Genomic DNA, 13292 nt, shown 5'->3' with positions numbered 1-13292 from the left:
ATAGGAGAATTACATCAAACTAGTTGCCATCATGTGGCAGAAAAGCAGAAAACCGTTACGTTTCCTTGCACTCATTATTCCATTTATTTTGAAGTGTCTGGAAAGTGTCAAATATCATTAGTGATTAATAGTCTTTGGTTAATCAAGTGTCACTTTTTAGTAGCTGTGCACAACAGAAATCCCAGTACAACTTTGTTTTAAAAAGATGTCACAAAAGACAAAAAAGGTCTTGTTGCGTTCCAAGAGTCACATTAAAATATGGTTAATAAAATAAAGAACAATGGAAAACGTTGAGGATTACAAATCACGTCGCCTCACACATCTACAGAGGAAGTCAGTGACCTACAGGACAGCTTATATGTGAATGTAGAGTAATCTCATAGTAGCGCTTTATTTAAACGTCTGACTAAAGAAATATCCTATGATTAATGTGGCAGATGCCAGAGTAAATAATACTGTTAATCCCAACTGACCTGAAACGGGTCAAGCTGTTTTTCAACCACCTTAAAACCCTAGAAAATTGGTAACTTTTGTGCGATTTCTTCATGCCATAAAAATATTGCAAGTGTTTCTTCAATACAAGAACTATTTATTATTATTATTATTATTTTTGCAACTTTGTTTTTGCACATGCACAAACACTGCCTTGCCTGCAAAAGTACTTTATTGTAGAGGCTTTTAATGATTCTTTAGATGAACTAATAAAGGCCCATCAGCCTTTGGTCGAGGTTTACACTGTGTTCTCCCCTGTGAGTCTCCTTTTCCACTCAATACTATTCTCTCTACTCAAAATGCAAAAAAAAAAAAAAAGAAAAATGCTGCCCTGCAGAAACAGTTTTCCAGTTCAGATAATATTTCATTTGCTCACTGCTTCCTTAGTCATTAATTTCCCCGTCCCTATGCACTTTCAGCATCTCCGTGTGTTGCAAAACTAATTCTTCAGTTGATTCTCAGGTTCTAAACAACATTCTTGCGCGGTTTACTTTCCACATTGGGAGTCCTAATAAAACTTTGATACCCTCGTCACACGCTTTGCGGCTTGCTTGTGGAGCTTAACATGGTTTGCATTCTTTGTTAAATCCTCGAACGGCGATACCGTGTGTTGCAAACCCTAATGAATCTTTTTGGGTTCCGAATATTTTTCCGAGACCAAGCGAATCAACATTTGCACAAATTGTAATACGACTCTGAATTAATGTTTGCTCACAGCTTTATTTGTCCAAAGAGTCATTTGGGTCCCAGTTTGAAAAGTCTCTTTAGTTTAATTTCCTTCATGTTTTTCTATTTACTTGACTTTTTCTAGTTCTATTTTTTTTCCTTTTTTTCCCTTCAACAGGAGCTCTGCTTATTCTGTATTCGACATTCTTCCTCCTGAATCTACAAGATGCCAGAACACAGACTGGGCCTTAGGCATTTTACTTCACCGTTAGTGGAGTGGCTTCATCTGAAAGCCGAAAAGACGTTTTTGTCTGCCAGGTGTCTGATGATGATTTCATTTTCCTGTCAAACTGTTGCACCGATGCTGTTTTTATTTTTTTTTTCCCCTGTGTGGGCTTCCTCTGTATTTTAGTTTTTGGAGCGAGTTCAAGGCTCACACATAATTTTTAGAATTTGCACACAGTAAAACCAGTTGAGTTTGAATATAATATAATAATTAAATCTCCTACTGGAAGTCTTGTGTCTCAAATATTTTGTAAAAGTGAAATTTTTCTTGCTAGTCACAAAACAATGAAAACAATCATTTTACAGAGATTTGTTACACAGAGTAAAACATTTCAAGCTTTTATTTTTTATTTTATTTATTTATTTTATTTTTTGCAATTTTATTGATTATAACTTACGGGTAAAGGAAAACCAAACTTCAGTGTTTCGGAAAATTACAATACCACCTTGGACCAATCAAAAACAGATGTTTTCTGGACATGCTTTCTGAAAAGTACGTCCATATCTTTGTAATTTGTGAGTTTTCCTTAATGCAATGCATTCTTAAGGCAGAGAAGTCCTCTCCATAAATCGAGCACCTCATCTAAATCTCTGGGCGTCTGCCAGGTATCACTTGTCTTTGCTTTCTTTTCTCATTTAGCGCGCACAGTTCTGCGGCACAGTGCCAGACATGGAGACATGATCGGCCAATTGGGAACCCGACCGAGGTGATAAAATCTCAGATGTTAAGGTACTTTTTACCATTATTTCAATGTACTTTTATTTTTTTCTTCGTTGTACCGTGTTAGTTTATGGGTAGGGGGTTACATTACAGAAGGCAAGCTGAACACACAGAAACAAGGAGTAAATGCTGCTAATGCTTTAGGTACTATTTATATGTCCTTGACGAATTGCTTTATTGTTTGATGAGTAGATTGTTTAGGAGATTTGAATATCAAGTGCAACACAAGGCCTATAAAAGTAAGCACCACTTTAAGTATTCTTTAAAAGTAAATAACTTGTAGTTACATAGCACCTTCTTGAAACCACGGTGCTTCACAGAGACGGAGTACAAAATAAAACTTGGTTGAAAGAGCATCATGTAAAAAAACGAATAAATTGAATGGTAGAGATTGATTGAAATCAAACATTGATCTTGATGGGAGACAACTCTGAAACTCATTTTGTTGCGTAATATTTTTAATGTGTCAAACTGTCTTTTTTTTTAGGGTATGCTTCATAAATTTCTCTGAACAAATGGGAACTTCCTTTTATTGAACTGCTGGTCGCTCATAGTATTTTCACACTCTGCCCAGTTATTAAGACTGATCATTTATTATTACAACTAAATCATTTCACTGAGGCTTTCTTTCTGTGAGAAACTTTCTGCTCGGACTTAAAGCCTCATCGTGATCACAAGAGATTACGCAAAAATGACCAAACGTTTTGCTGTTAAATAAAATGCAGTGCAGCTTCAGAGGGTAAAGATTAGAGGTCAGAGGAGATTTGACGATCTGCTTGACAGGTGAGCTTTGCAGAAAATCCCCGCCGTATTTTAAACTGTAATAATCCTCAGCTCTCAAAGTCTGCAGCTGTTGCTTAGGGGGGGTGGCTATTACTGGTAGATAAGAGAAACTATTCATGCAATATGTTGTGTATAACTGTGTTATTTTGCTTAACTCCCAAAAAACTGAAATACTTTTACTTCTTGTTCGTTAACTAGCTTGTGTTCTCACATTTTGATCCATTTTGAACAATAACTCGTTGGTTTATCCATTAGCAGAAGATGTATGTTAAAATTTGGCAGCTATAGTATCCATTTAATAATATTACTAATTCCTGTCATAGAGATAGGCAGGAGGCCATCACCAAGACGAGAAGTAAAAAAATAAATCAGCCTTTCTCCCATCTCTTCATTATTTTTGACCAACCAGAAGATTTTCACCAACAAATTCGAATAATAATAATGACTTGTAAGGATTTTCGGAGACAAAACCTCTTCTTCTTCTTCTTCTTCTCGGTTTAATGGATGGTTTCCAGTTTGGAAGCCCATGAATGTTGGCGATTGTCCGTAGAAGTAGAGCATTAGGCTGTTGGCTGTGGATTCAGATGCTGAGTAAATTAAAACAATCAGCGCCTGTAATGAATATTCTGAGCCAAGGCGTCACGCTAATTGAGCCAGTTTGAGCGGATTCCAATAAATATTGAGAAAGTTCAATCTCCACAAACTGAGATAGAAAGATTTTTGTGAAACTGTTTCAGCGAATGTTCCTTCAACCCTTTCCTGCCAAAGTCTGCCCAGGTTTGATCAGTGAGTGGTGCTGTAGCTACAAACAGAGACCAAAATGCGACTGAACATGTTTCCCTTTAAATATATAGAAAGTGACGAATCCTGCCTTGTATTTCTATGCGTTATTAAGCAAATAATCTAGCATCTCTTATCCATGCGTCTTTTAGTGTAGCATACTTTTCAAAAACAAAAAGTCTCATGTTCTGTTATGCAGACACTTTGTCTGCACTGATAAAAGATTCGCTCACTTCAGCCTGCCAAGTGCTGGGAGTGCATGGAGTGGCGGGGTGTTGCAACTACTTTCAGCTGATTCTTTGACCTTTAGGGGTCAATCATAGTACATACTGCTAACACACCGTACTAGCTCCATGAAGTATTGAAGAAGAAATGTCATGCTCTGCTTCTGTTTGTTTTTAGCTCTCAAAGCTAGCAGATTTTCTGTAACTGAAGGAAGGATGAATGAAGAAAAATACATTTTTGAGAAATATCTTCTGCAGATGCTGAACGAGATATAGGGACGGACTGTGTTTTTATGAAAATAATGATTCCAAAAAATATACTTTTTTGTAGACCCCGTACAGGGAACATGTTGACGTGTTCAATACTCAAAACGTGCTGCAGCAGTTTTACCTCATTTCTGCATGCTTAAATGTGACCAGATTGGAAATGGCAGCTTGGACAGCAGCTAACCTCTTTCCCATTCAGTCATTCGCCAACGCGCTTCAGCGTAATTAACGGTTTCCGATTTTGACGTTTGAGGGAAAAAAAACTTTCTTCTCACGTTGTCAGTTCTTGAGCTTACTGATTTTGCCATAAGTGATAGCATCTCTCCTTGTTAAATGCCCGTGTGAGCAGCAGGATGTTAATGTTTCGACAGGCCTCGTGCTATCAAATATGTAGGATTTAAACTGGCGGGGATTTTAATATTAACCTCGTGGGGTTTTTTTGACAGACGCGCTGCCCAACTCGTCAGGGTTGACTCGTAGGATCCTTTTGACGCTGAATATGGAAAAATCTTGGCAAGCTGAATTTTTTATGCTTTATCAAATTAAAGTATGAAAACACATATGCAATTCCCATGGGTTGTTTGACAACAATGTGCTGCCGTTAGCAGCTCTGCGGATAAAAGGAAGAGGCTAACATTTGAGGATTGCTATCACAAATGCCCCAGATCTAAATGATCTGGGATTGAGAAGCTGCTTTTTTTTTATTCCAGATAGGATTTTGAAAGGCTTTGATATTATTAATTTTTTTTTTGCTTTCTATCCTACATCAAGTGTTTCTGTGTTTAATATTTAAAAACGGCACTGAATGATTTATTTAGCTCTTTGTGTCCGCAGAGCTGCATGCAGTGTCCGTCCTTCAAAGGGAGAGATAAGCAGACGGATTTATTTCTTCCGACGTGGAGTAAAGATTCACGCCATCTCCTCAAACATGAAAAAGGGATATGATCAAATGCTAACTTATAATGTAAGCTAAATGTTAGACACTATCAGATTTTAATCATATTTTGTGTGCGATTTTTTTTTTTAATCCCTCAAAGATGGCAGCGGTAAACGTACCAGTAGTGATGGAATCACTGTGAAAGTTTTCTATGTGCTTACGTTCCAGATTCACCAGGAAGCTCCAATTAGTCATTTAGAAATACATTTAAGTGCCAGTGTTGGCTTTTGAATAGTAGAGGATCATTTCTGTTGCACTTTTAGATTCCAGTCTGTTCAAAATGGTAGAAATCTCAACACAATCTTACTCGTACCTTAAACGGAGAATAGAATTCTCTCTCCATCAAAGAAGAGTCATGATAACAAGGAAACAAAGTTATGAGCTGAAGTGAAGAACAGTAAAAAAATAAAAAAATGCTTGTGTTTTCAGCAGAAATCCCTACAGTCATCTCCAGAGAAGACAGTTTGACAGGAGGAGAACTGGTGTTCTACGATAAATGATGCATGAATTCCATTTAGCTGCCTCCTCCGTCTCCGCATCCAGGTTTTCTATAAAGTCGGGACTGACAAGTTGCCCTGGTTTGCTCAGACTGTCGAGCAGATCTGCGTCTCTGTCTGCGTTATTAGCAGCGCATGAGCCACACGACACGTCCGAAATGTAAAAAAAAGAAAAAATCCAGACTGCAAGTACAGGTGTCGCTAGTTGGAAGCTTTTAATAAGCAGAGATAAAATAACTGTGAGTTGCTGTATAAGGTGGTTTTTCTGGTTCTTGTCCACTGTCAATGGATGCTGAGTGCTGTAAGGCTTGTAGTATAACTTCCTTTCAATTCCAGATGACAAACCAGCACTTACATCTGTTACACACACAAGTCTTTGTTTCCTTTTTTCCTAGAAATGTCGGTGTGGAGGTAACCAAGTGTTTTAGCCGGAGCGTCCTCTTCGTCTTCTGGTTCTTCTGCGCTTCAATCTACTTTAGCAAAGACCAGCCATCATTTATGTGTGTGTCATCCAATAACCTCCATCCTACCAGGATGGTGGTATTACTCTGTAACCTGCAGGTAAGAAACAAAAAAAAACAAAAAAACTGAAAAATATTTCCAGAGCTCCACTTGTCTTGCTTTCTTCAACTTCAGGCATATCACCGGGCCATTAACTGAGGGCACAGGATTTGCTGCTTCACCAGGACATAATCAAGATGTTAGAAAAGAAAAAAAAGATTTTGCTTCACCTTACCTCTTTATTTTATGATATATTTACACATGAGGCTTCCATCCGTTATTATCCGATTTTGACGGTCTGGGGCAACAAATTCCAGGAAGTAAATCCAGATTTCCCCTCATCTAGCATCACTGCTCAGCTCATTCTGTGAGGTCTGGATCCACTCCGTGTTGTCTGCCTGAAAATCCCCGAAAGAGATGCATTCATGATGTTTCCTGATCAGATGCCTGAAGCCTGTAAACTAACTCCAGTCCAATGTGAAAAAAAAAATATTTGCTTTGCTCCAAGCTTCCCCTCTGGATGATTCATCTCTTCATCATATTTTAAAGGCCGAGTCCAGCCACCGTATAAAAGATGTATCCATGTACATATATTTTCCAAACCATCCTCCATCACTTGTGAAGTATACATAACATATAATACTTAAGGCGGCTGCTAAACCCCTGCCTGGAGAAAGCATTTCACCTTTCTCTGATTGAGAACCAAGACCCTGAGATACAGAGGAGCTGAATCTTATTTTCTCCGCTTTGCATCCATCTTTGAGCCGCTCCACCGCATGCTGATGTCATCGTTACGGCTTGAAGAACCCACCAGAACCGTATCACCTGCAAAAAGCCAAACACCTTTGCCAAACCAAAATTCCTCCTCTTCAGAAATACGCCTTCAGACTCTCTCCACGAACGCAAAAATCAGTGTCAACCTGCTTTGGAGACATGTTTGTTTTTTGGGGGGTTTAAGGGTTTTAACAACACTTCTCCATGTGACTTAAGTCACACAAAATGAACACAAACTTATCATCTGAATCAGTACTGCCACCTTCAGGTGACTTCCCCCCCCACACATAGAGACATGGTGTGAGGACTGAATGTGGCTTGCTTCTGCGAGTTGCCCTGCCTTACTGAGACAGTTGAGCAGCCATTGTTGATGTTTTCAGCAGCGCATGAACCTCATCACAACATGCCAAGGATCCGTGTGAATGAAAAAGTCAAGCCTGGGGTAGAGGTGATGTTTTTTTCCACAGTGAAAATGAATTTCAAAAGCTTTTAACGGACAAAAGCAAATAGAAAAGAAAGCTTGAAAGCCGCTCTGACTTTATGTTTTGAAATATGTGTTTCATCCTTTTGTCCAAAGCCTTTTCATGGAGTTCCTCATACAAGGGACTTCTGTTGACGCAGTCGACACCTGAGTCCAAATATCACCGCAAGGAAACGTTCTTTTCTCCTCGGCGTTCCAGAATCGCTTTTGTTGGCATTTCTGTTCAAACTCTCTTGTGCTTTTTTTTTTTTTTTTAATGCTAAACACATCTCTGTTGAAAATGGTGGGAATTTATTTTATTCTCAAAACACAGCAGGGCTGCTTACTATCGCACCGGCCACAAAAAAAAAAACCAAAAAAAAAAAAAAACAAGGTCAGACCCTAATGGGCAATTTATTTCCATCTAAATGTTTCACCAAGCACCTGTACTGATGACGGGAGAGTCTTGACCCACTTTGCGAAGCTTTCTCTTGCACATCCCAAAGATTCTCCGGTCCAGACTCCGGTGGCCAATAATCCATGTATGCAGACGATGTCTTGTGCTTCCTGAACAAACTCTTTCTCGAGTCTGACGAATCCTGGCTTTGTCGTATAGGAACATGTCTGTGTCATCAGGGAAGAAAAAAAAACACACTGATGGAATAACCTTCATTCAGTATCTTCAGGTATCAACTGAACTCGTTTGACTCTTCTTAAACAGAGGAGTGTGTTTTTGACTGCCACAGGATACATGGATTTCTACGGTGAGACTCTGTAGTCATTGCATCAGCTGAGGTTAAACAACATGTTCTGAGCTGAGATAATTACTCGTGTAGCAGGAGGCTTGTACATGTTTACTTTGTTAAATCCAGGCAATTTTATTTTTGCCCCTTTTTCAAGCTTTTATTTCATTCTGATCCGGTGTGCAGCACTGTTTCGAGCTCTGAGCTCCGACTTCGCTCGGCGGAGTGACCTACGCCGCAGCGACTGTTGAGACCTACAAGGGTGTGTGATGGAGCAATCTGTAACACGGTTGCGTTTAACCGAATCGCTTTATCTTTAACAAGGCAGGAATGCTCCAGAAATGCCCGTGATAACCATGTATTGTCACACTTGTCGCCTTGAGCAATTTGAGATTCTTCTTTCATTTTGTTCTTAAAGATGGCCCCACGTCTCTGCAGGGCTTCCAGCTGAGGGATGATAAGGGTTCGAACTCGATGTGTGGGCCTCTATTCTCTTTTGATTGCTGATCATTTGGGATCTCCCGCTGGGATGAATGCAGCAACATCTCTGTCAGAGATGCTTCGCATCCCCTTTTTTGGGCAATTTTCTTTCCGTTTGTTGACCGAACCCGAAGCATCGCCACCTTATTATAACAGAAGATGAGAAGGGAGCAAGAATGACTTTGGCGTTGGCTGATTAAGACCATTTATATATATCTTTTTGCTTTCTTCAAGTCACTTTGCAATCAGCGCTGAAAAAACTTTCTTATAATTCTCTACATTGTGTGTCCTTGAACTTGATTAGCTTGCACAAATTGTAGTTATCTGTTCTGGGGGAGAGAGACTGATTGGTTTGGTTCGTGACTATGAATGTTTGCAATGGAAAACTAATAATTCACACACACTTTGATGTAATGAATCAAGACAAGTTGCAACTTTCTGCTACATTCAGCACGAGTTCTTTTATGTCCAGTGAACATTAATTCCCGCCCATGCCAAGGATTTACATGGAGGCCAAGCTGTTTCCTTCACAACGGCTGAGGAAAATCTTAAGCAAGCAGGTTACATGAGACGTACCGAGGTCTTAAAAGGCCAACTTCAATGAAAAATGTCCATATTTTCTTGTACCTATACAAGAAAAGACCAGTAGGTGGAAATTAACACACTAAAATATGTTGAAAAACAAAGAATGTAAGAAGAACGTGTTGAAAGCTTGGTACTGTTGCTCCTGCTGCCAAGGACTTGTTTTTGTGAAATCTTCAAATAGTTGCACACTGACATTTCTCCCATCACAATTTCATGGCTTTAAAGTTTTAAAAGTTTTGCTTTGTCTGTGTTCTCACGACGCAGAGGTAGTTTTGTTTTGTTTTTATTTTCCTAACTGTTCAGGATACAAAACGAAGTCAAGGGAAATGTTTCATACAAGCTTTTATGATTGAAAGTAAACTTTTGAATATACTGGCTTATTCTGTTAGGAAATTAGGTTTAATGAGACCAATTAATAATATCTGCAATTATTTCCGCCATTAACGTTATGTTCACTCTGTTTTTTTTTCTCTCCCTTATGTTTCTTGTCTCTTTCTCTCATTTTTTCTGATTAAGAAAAAAAATCTGCCTTTGAAAATGTTCCTGCACATGTTGTCAGTAAGGTGATGTTTATCATACACGACTGGTCTTAGTTAAGTTTTGGGATTATGAACTCACTTTTTCACAAAAAAAGAAAAAAAAATGTGGTGAATCACAATGAATCTCTGTCTAAAACGGAGAGTTGATTACTTTTTTTTTACAAAATGTTCTTTTGTTTATCTTTTTCTCTTTAACAATGAAGTCATCATTTAAAATAAACTTGCATTTTGTAATTCTCCAGTTAAATTTTTTTTTTGACTACTGGAAACATTGAAGCGAGTCAAAAAAAAATTGAAGAAAACTTTTTGGGAACAAATATTTGCCAACGGTGCTGCTAATTCAGATTAGGCTGAACTTGAGTTCTGTGGGTGTGTAAACTGACATTGTCCTCTGGCGGCCATGTTTTCCTCATTCCTTCCTCCCACCTTCGTCTGGCATGTTGCTGAGTTTGTTTCATTGTCTTGACCGTTACAGGGAACGGCCTTGAAGTCTCCAATGTAAGGAAGTTATGAGACTTCGGTCAGAACGTTTTATACAACCCTGTCTGTAAAGTGATGCACTCGCTTGAAAGAAACGGCAGGGTTCTCGTTGACAATAGAGGCAAAATAACAAGCAGGCTCTCCCTGCCTCTTGCCACTTCAAAACCTTGCTGTCTAATGGCATCGCGAAAAGGCTTGGTTTTCTATAACAAGCAGCCGGAGGAAGAGGAAGAGGAAGGGGGAGTAAAACTGACGGGGAAGAAAACCGGATAAGAGTTCACAACCCAGACTCGCTCGTGCTCTCATCGTGTTTCTCATCGCTCTCTTTCTCCCTAATGCCTCCCAGTGCTTTTCAGTCTGTTTTGGTAACGGGGCGTGCCACTCTGCTCCGAGTGTTTATCTGCCATCATGAGGAGGGGGTGGTGTCATCTCCCTGACAGCTCAAACCCATCAGTGTGTACACAAACCAGCTTTAGCAAATGACAAAGTGCCGCTCAGCCTGCCGACAGAACCGCACGGCTCCCAGCGTGCTTCGCCCTCATCAAGTCACCTACCTGGTTCTGCACTGGCTCTGCCTCGTAAACCAGCTCATTATTCACTTAGACTGGGTTTTATGACATGGCATCTACAAAAAGTTTTTTTTTTTTTTTTTTGCTGAGTGCATGTGAATCTACAGCTACAGCACCGTTATCAACCAGAAGCGGGAAACCTCTGCACGGGAAAGATGCGTACAGTGAAGCCGAGGTTGTGATGTGGCGGTTAGGCCTCCGCCTGATGAGTTTATGCTGTGGCCGAGCGCTGAATCCGAAACAATGATGTAAATGAGCAGAAAAATTAAACAGATTGGTTTAAAGGGGATTGTTATTCAGCACAGGTTTACGACTTAAGAAGAAAGCCTTTTCAGAACTTATTGATGCATCACACTCATCTGTCTGCAGGTGCATACCGATCAGCAAAGCTCGACTGAGCACTGGATGGTTCCCCAGGATAGTAATTTCCGAGCCGCTCGTGAGGACCCATGTCTTCATTTGTTGAGTTTTTCTCCAGACACAGACAGCCCCAGCTATTATTAATGCACACAATGTCTGCTTCAAGGCATTCTAATAACCTCTGTGCGGTATGTTTATCAATGGTGAGAGAATATGTGATGTATTCTTAACGATAATAAATGGTTTACGCCTCCTAAGCTAGTTTGATAAACAGTAATATGGTGAAGCTGTGGCATATACTGCCTTGCAAAAGCATTCAAACCTCTCTGACCATTTTCTCAGATTATAACCAGAATCTTCAATCAATTCATCAGTCAAACTCTACTTATTTAGCACCTTCCAGCAACGCCTCACAACACAAAACGCAATTAACCAGAAGTAAGTGCAAAGAAACTAAGAAACACAACGAGTACGACGGCAGGGAGCAGCAGAGGCTAGAGGAGGATGACCGTGGCGCGAGAGGACATCCGGCGTAGACCCAGAGTCAGGCGAGTCTTGAGAAAGGTAAGGAACGAAGGGTTTGGAACTGCAACCTGAAAGTGCAGAGCTCATGGAAAAGTCTAGGACTTTGCAAGAATGAGTATGAAGCTGCTGGACCCTACCCAAAGAGAGTCAAGCATCAGGCGTTAAATGGTCATCTAAGAGCTCCTTATAAGCCTCGATTAAACAAAGAAACTGATTACTAGCAGGTGTGCGAAGAGCAGAGACATTCTGAGAGAGATCAGGCAAAGAACATAGTCCGAACACACAGCTTGTGGAAGAATGTTTTCTGGTCAAATTACTCCAACATGAAGCTGTCTGGCCTAAAAAGCAGAATACCGCATGTGGAAGAAAATCAACACTCTGCGTCTTTCCGAACATATGGCATGATGCGGCATAACACGGTACATCACACGGTGGGGAGGGTTTTTCTTTTTCAGGGACAGTGAAAATGATGGGAAGATATATGCGACTGGAAAGCAGCTGTGAAAGAAAAAAAATATTAGAGGCTTCAAACTGAGTGTGGTGGAGATTCACCTTCCATAAGGACGGCAACCTAAACATATACGTAATACAATAATAATTTAGATCAAAGTATGCCTGTGTGTTACAATGGCCCAGTCTAAGTGCAGACGCAATTTAGAATCTGTGTCAAAGACGACATGTCTCATTCATAGACACTCTCCACCCAATTGAATTTTGTAATACGCAAAGTATAGTGGGGAGAAATTTCAGTCTCACTGTTCTGCGAAATGCTTTCATGCACTTAGTGACAGTCAATTGAAATAATTTTATGAAATGAGATTCAGTCTATCTTTTTTTCTTAAGTCAAAGAAAGTTTGACTTGATGTATACATAGTGTGTATAGTGAGACGAAGAGCCAGTATGTAACGTAAGATCAGAACGGGCTGTCAGAGAGTTGAAAAACTAACAGCATCACATCCCTGCAGCCTTGCAGAAAACTCCAGTCAGCCCCAAAAACAGAAATATTCACCATGAGCGTGCTCCACTGCATCAGGGGAAAACTGATGAGGACATGCAATATGGCTGACCTTTAAAGTACTGCAGCAGCCGGATGAGTCCCTCAAATAATGCCTACTTTCCTGCTAAATCAAAACAAAGACGCACGCTGATGCAAACGTGGAACGATTGTTTATGAAAAACACACAAGTTACGGGAGATTAGGGTTTTGCTGCAGCGCGCCTGTTAGATAATTAACACTTCTTGTTTATGGTCTTAGAATCATGAACAATGAAGTAATCACTTGTCCCAAAATGATGATTAATGGGTGGTAATTATGGCGGTTGCTGTTTTGAAAGTCAACTGGAAACTCAACTGAGCAGGTATGCCGTAGGAAGGAAGTATATATTACTCATTAGGGCCTATTCACATAGAATTACTTAGTTATGCTGTCGTATGACATGCAAGCCGCTTATCTTTACTCTGTCACTTTGTCCTGCTAGTCAATATATATGTGTTGGTGTGTATTTTTGCTACAATTGACTTTCTCTTCTTTGTCTTTTATTCCACTGAAAGCATACTTGTCACCTCGGTGCTTCTTTGTTTAGAATCTTTATAGATATGTTGCTAACCTTTTGCAGAGTGTTGC

This window comes from Poecilia mexicana, unplaced genomic scaffold, assembly GCF_051168715.1.
Source record: "Poecilia mexicana isolate PSO_F unplaced genomic scaffold, ASM5116871v1 scaffold_18, whole genome shotgun sequence".
Taxonomy (NCBI): domain Eukaryota; kingdom Metazoa; phylum Chordata; class Actinopteri; order Cyprinodontiformes; family Poeciliidae; genus Poecilia; species Poecilia mexicana.
This window is presented reverse-complemented; position numbering follows the sequence as displayed.